The 6,051-nt window shown below is 57.4% G+C and overlaps 1 long non-coding RNA gene across 1 annotated transcript; it reads right to left on the bottom strand.

Annotated features, from left to right (window-relative positions):
- Nucleotides 1–829: 829 nt before the first annotated feature.
- On the bottom strand, nucleotides 830–2,568 carry LOC148221309 (uncharacterized). Its single transcript, XR_015808339.1, has 3 exons — nucleotides 2,358–2,568; nucleotides 2,026–2,191; nucleotides 830–1,541 (listed from the first exon to the last, which is right to left on the bottom strand). It is a non-coding gene; the product is annotated as an uncharacterized LOC148221309 (long non-coding RNA).
- Nucleotides 2,569–6,051: the final 3,483 nt, after the last annotated feature.

Here is a 6,051-nt window from a genome sequence, read left to right as displayed (position 1 = left end):
CAAAGGAGGGAGGAAGGAGTGAGTGCTCCTGTGAGCTCCACATTGGGAACAAACCTCTCTCCCTCTTCCCCTGCACTGCCTGGGCCCCTGTGAGGCATCCAGGGCCTTGTGGAAACCCCTGCAGCACATCCAGGGTCTCCATGTGCCAGGAGCCCAAGGCCATCCCTGCTCCTTTTCCTTCCCTCACTCTTCCCTTCCTGGGACCGATCCAACTGGAAAAGATCCTCCTGCTGCCACCTCTCCCTGGCCCTTCCCCGTGCCATCTGTCCCCAGCATGGTGACAACCTCACTGGTGGCATTCCTGCTCCGGATCCTCCCGTGCACCCTCTTAGCTCTCTATTTTTAATCCATCTGTTTCCACGGGAGGCTCGGGGCCTCTCCCAGCCTGGTCGTGCTCATCAGGGCTGCAGTTGGAATCCTTTTGGCACGGCTGCAGAGCACGGAGAGCCCCAGATGCCTCCAGGCACGCCAGACCCCGAAGCTCCATCACCCTGCTCCGGATCCAGAGGGTGGGACCGGGCTGAGCTCAGCACCAAACCTCGCACGAACATCCAGCATCGGGGCTGGCCGCAGACTGGGGAGGTGCCACTCTGCAATCAGCAGCAATTAGCCCCTTTTGGGAAGTCTCCCTGAAATGCTGCAGAGGCTTTTCCGTGCGTGCCGATGCTTTGGAAGTGTCGGGGGTTGGACATGCCAAACCACCGGCCACGTCTGAGCGAGGCTCGGTGCCTCGTGTCACTTCCATCAGGCTGGGAGGGCTCGGGGGTGATGTCTGTGAATGTTAAAGGCACTTGTGTACCCAAGCAGCGCAGGGACATGCTGTCATTGCCTCTGCAGTGCCATCTGGCCAGCAGCGATGCAGCTAGAACCCAGGGCTGTGCGCAGGAGAACATTTTACAACAGAAAGCAATTAACAGAATAAAGCCCTTTTTAAAATCCAGTAATTAAAAACAGTCCCTCCCCCTTGTTTTCCTTTTAAGCTGAAAGTTGCTGTTTACTCATTTGCTTTACAAAGTGTGCCTTGTTGTGGCTTCAGAAGAAATGAAAGTTTGAAGTGGTTAGAGAAGAAAGGCTTTGGGGCTGCTGCGTTCCAGGCAGGGCGGAGGGGCAGGGGCTCTCCAGCCCGGCTTGTTTGTATTTGTTCTTGTCTACTCACAAGATCGCTAAACACACATTTAACAAGTGGTGAAACTGTCTACCAGCCTGATCTCTCCCAGGGTTCATGAGAAGAGGCCTGGCACATTAGCATCGCTGGGGGAAGGGGAGGGGAGCACAGGCCTTTTGAAGGGTTGGTGTTTTGGGGCTGAGCGAGGGAAGGGCTCCTTGCAGCAGGCCAAGTCCCAAACAAAGGCATTGTGTTCCCCGGAGCCCTGGGGACCGGCCCCGGGGGAAGGCCAGGACCTTGCCTCACCAGCCACGGGTTTTCCCATCCCAGCTCCTCTTGTTTCCTAGCACGGGTGAAGCCCTAAGGCCATCCGAGGTTTTCCAGTGGCCAGAGGTGGGAGCGGGGCTGGCACCTCCAGGGCTGGCTCATCCCATCCCTGAGAACCAAGGAACCCAGGGCTGCAGTGGTCATGGGGACCATCCTGTGCCACAGCAGCTCACCTTGTCCCCACCACCCTCATCTTGTCCCCACCACCCTCACCTTGTCCCCATCACCCTCACCTTGTCCTCACCACCCTCATCTTGTCTCCACCACCCTCACCTTGTCCTCACCACCCTCATCTTGTCTCCACCACCCTCACCTTGTCCTCACCACCCTCACTTTGTCCCCATCACCCTCACCTTGTCCCCACCACCCTCACCTTGTCCCCACCACCCTCACTTTGTCCCCATCACCCTCACCTTGTCCTCACCACCCTCATCTTGTCTCCACCACCCTCACCTTGTCCTCACCACCCTCACTTTGTCCCCATCACCCTCACCTTGTCCCCACCACCCTCACCTTGTCCTCATCATCCTCACCTTATCCTCACCACCCTCACTTTGTCCCCACCACCCTCACCTTGTCCTCACCACCCTCACCTTGTCCCCATCACCCTCTCTGGGTATAAAATACCAGAAAGGAGCAGCTCAGTGTCCAGTGGCAACAAGTCTTCATTCTGTGTGGCCACAGAGGACTCCTGGACAAGCAGTGACCCGTCTGTCGGCAGGTTTGGTGCAATATTAATTATCACTCGTTGTGGCTTCTCTGTAAAGCGAATGCCCAGTGCAGCAGCACCATTATGGGTGGGGAAACTGAGGCACGACAAGGGTCTGACCCGCTGGTGGTGTTTGATGCTAAACCATCAGGATGTTCTGCTGATTCCAGAGCAGGATGGTGATCCTGTCACTGGCTGTCCCTCAGCCCCACTGACCTGGTGACACAGAGTGGCACAGACTCAAGGGGACAGCAGCAGCTCCAGGATGTCCCAGCTGTGAGCTCGGCAGGTGCAGCCTCGTGGAGCCCCATCCCATGGGATTTACAGGGCTGGGCCGCATTCCCAGACCTGCTGTGGGGCAATAGGTGTGAGGACACAGACAGCCCTGCCAGGGTGGTGAGGGCAGCGCCGAATTTCAGCTCCAGGATCTGCCCTGTCCGTGCCTGGGGAAGGGTGAGGCCACGGGTTTGTGGGAAAATGTTGTTTTTCCCTCCCCTGGACTGCCCGTAGCAGTCGGCTGGGCGGGCTCTGGATTGCGTGGGCCGGGGAAGTGGGGGGGAGTTTGCAATTGTGGTGCCTCTGGCTTGGAGCAGAGCCACGGCAAACAATCCTCTCCTGGCCCTGCTCCAGATCTGACAGAGCAGGGAGGTGATACCGTATTCATCCCTCCACGCTTTCATCCCAAATCACCTCCTGAAAGCCCTGCCTGCTTCTCCCGCCTGTGATGAATCTGCTTAGCCACAGAGCGAGGCAGCCTGTCCACAGCCAGGAATCCTGTCCAGCATCCCTGTGAGGCCTCTGCTCTGGAAATTACAGCTGTGGCTCTGGCAGGCGGCGGTGGGACCTGAGGTGAGGAGGTGATGTTGACTGAAGATGTGCGGACAGGGCATTCCAGGCATGCACGGGGTTAAATCAGAGGTGTCAGTTCACGGGGAGGTAACAGATAAGTCCTGCTCCCCGGCTGCCTCTGCCTTTCCAGAAGCCTTGCCCTCCCTCCCACATTCCAGCTGCTGCAGCTTTTCACAGCTGGCCGCTCTCCTGGGACATTTCCCAGAGCTGGGAAGGCGGGAGGGGAGGGAGCAGCGTGGTCCCAGCTTGGGAGGGGGGAGTTGGTGGCTGGGCTGACCATCACCCCTCCAGGGACACTTAGTCTGGAGCCCTTCATCCTTAGGATAGGCCTGGCACAAGCAAACCTAGGCGATCCCAGGTTCCTGGCAGGGATCCACCCTCAATCCTGGCCCGGAGAGTTTTTCCTGCTGCAGGGAAGGGACATCAATCTTTGCAGCTCACTTATTCCTTGGCCTCTGAGGCAGGGGAGCCAATTAGTGCTGGGTGTGATGGATGGCTTAGCCCCGTCCTCGTGACACCCATCCTCTGGAAACGGTTCCCACCATGGAGAGGCACAGCCAGCGGGAGCAGGGGACAGCTCTCAGCAGCTCCTGGGTCCCTGAGGGTCTCACAGGGGTCCCAGGGATGGGGACAGAATCATTGCTGTGGTTCCAGAGGGGAAACAGCCCCAAGCACGGGGCCAGGGCTGTTAATTCAGGGCTTGGGGAGAGATTTCCTCTGATAATTCCCTGGCTTGGCTGTGGCAAAGCCTGGAGCTCTCCAGGGAAGAGCAAATTGGCTCTGGGCAGAGGTTGGTCACCCACTGCTTGTGGCTCTGCCCTCGGGGTCACTGTACTGTGGGAATTGGCTGCAAAGATGTCCAGTGAGAGGCCAGGAGGGGCAGAACCCCAATTTCTGCACCCCAGCTCCCCTTGCCTGCAGCGGGGGAGGTCAGGGATGGGTGACACTCCTGAAATCCAGCTCCCCTCATGCAGCTAAGCCCGTTTAATCCTTCCCTGCTGTCTCCACTGAACCTGTCAGGGGTCTCTGCTCTGTCTGGGGTGGTTCAGATGCCCCTCACAATCCCCCCTGGGATCCTGGGGTCGATTATAAACGACTCTCCAGGAGCACAGGCTGGAGAACAGATCCGATTACAGGAGAAGTGGGTTTCGGGGCCCCTGCTCTGTTCATAATGAAGTGTAATCCTAGAAAAACATGTTGCCAATTACACTTCAATTGAACCCAGATAATGATGCTTAGACAGGGCCCAGAAAAGATGGAGTCTGGACAGTGAATTCCTTTCTATTGGAGAAGAAAAGTGTTCCTCTGTGGCAGGTCTGGGCTCGGCTTGGTTCAGGCTTGCTGTGATATGAACAAGAGCCTGAAACAACCAGTCTCAGGATCCCATTTAAATGGTTTTATCAGTGGAAAGAGAATTAATCTCTCAAAAACACATGTTTATGGGAAGTTTGGTTTGGAGATGTATGTGTTTCTAACTGAAATCACTTTGGAAAGGGAGGAGGAGCGGGTCTCAAAACTGCTAAAATAACACTTTCCGAAATCTTCTGCTTCAAAGTAACTTTTCATTTGGAAATGTAAGCTAATAACAGCTCGGCTTCTTGACCACTTCTCATAGTGAAAACAAAACACCAGAACTAGAGTAACAAAGTGCTGTGACCGAAAGCAAAGCTTTTACTCCCTTTTTGGGTTTACAAACACTGCCGAGATGTCAGCTTTCCACTCCAGCCCAGCACGGCCGGTTCAGGTCCCTGCTGCTTCCCTCCAGAAGGGAGCACGGTGTGGTTCAGCCCCAAAAAACTGCTCGGGGAGGGGTTTGGGGTGTGTGTGCTTCGCTCAGCTGGGGCAGGCGTGGGCGAAGGGCAGGCGGGAGCCGGGATTTGCCTTTTCCGGAGCTGCTGGGGAATTGCAGACACCTCGGTGTTGGCGGGTGCAGCGTGGGTGAGCTGGCAGAGATGGCTGAGGGAGATAGGGAGCACCCCAGGAGGCCACAGGGGACGGGTGGCTTGGCTGGCCCGAGCGCCGACGGGCTCTTATCGCCGCCACGGTCTCTGCAGAAGGGCTTTGGGAAACCCACGTGTTGCCAGATCTCAGCGCTGATTATTTTCTTCAAAATAAAAGGCATTATTTTCGTACTGGGAACCTCCACTTCGGCGCTCTCCCTCCTCCCCTCTCTCTGTCTTCTCTCCCACACGCGCACGTTTTTGCTGCCTTGGGGGATTTTAGCAGCGCAGGGCTCTGAAAAACAGATTCCTGCAAGAGCAGGGAAAAGGGAGATGCTCGCCCGATGCTGGGCTGTGGGTTAAACTTTCCAGCGTTGCGGAAAGAGCCCAGAAAACAGCGATTCATCCCAGTGTTACAAAGCCTAAAGCTGGGCTTGTCCCACAGGGTAGGTGTCAAATGCCCTGGCAGCGCCGTGAGCTGGCGCTTGAAGAGGCTCCAAGGCTGTGGGAGCGTGGCAGGGAGCCGAGATCCCGGCGGGACCAACAGACCTGGCCCGAGCCCGGTGCCACCGCTGCCACCCTGGCCCTCAGTGGCCACTGATGAATTAATGCCAGTCGAGGGCCCTTTGAGCGGTGTCCTCAAACAGCAGCGCGCTTCGAAACAAGCCGGTTTCCATCTGAATCGGGAGCCTGCGAAGTGCCTGCGCCGCGCGGAGCCGGGCAGACATGTGTGTGCGTGTGGGGCTGGATGTTGATTTTTCCCTGAAACAACTCAAGGCTTTATCAGTCCCATCTCTTTCCCACGGTTTTCTGTTGCCAGTGAGGTCACTGGTCCCTTTAAACTGGGGCTGAGGCCAATGTGCAGCGGGTGGAAGGGGGGCCGTGGGCAGGAGGGGAGGGAAGGGGGGGGGACATGAGACGGTTCACACAGACTGTTCCTTTTACAGGAAGACTTGGGATTTCGACCAGCGAGCGGGAGGGAGGCGAGGGGGGGCCCTGGGAACCGGGGAGCGCCGGCGCGGCCGCGTAAACCGTCACTCCCGGGAGATGGTGGCTCATTAACCCATTACCCGGGAGGTGGGGACGTGCCGGGAGGGAGCCAGGGAAGGAGAGCCGGGGGT

This window comes from Sturnus vulgaris, chromosome 24 (genome assembly GCF_052056855.1).
Source record: "Sturnus vulgaris isolate bStuVul1 chromosome 24, bStuVul1.hap1, whole genome shotgun sequence".
In the NCBI taxonomy this organism is placed as follows: domain Eukaryota; kingdom Metazoa; phylum Chordata; class Aves; order Passeriformes; family Sturnidae; genus Sturnus; species Sturnus vulgaris.
The sequence above is the reverse complement of the archived record's forward strand: the minus strand, read 5'-3'. Positions and strand labels throughout refer to the sequence as shown.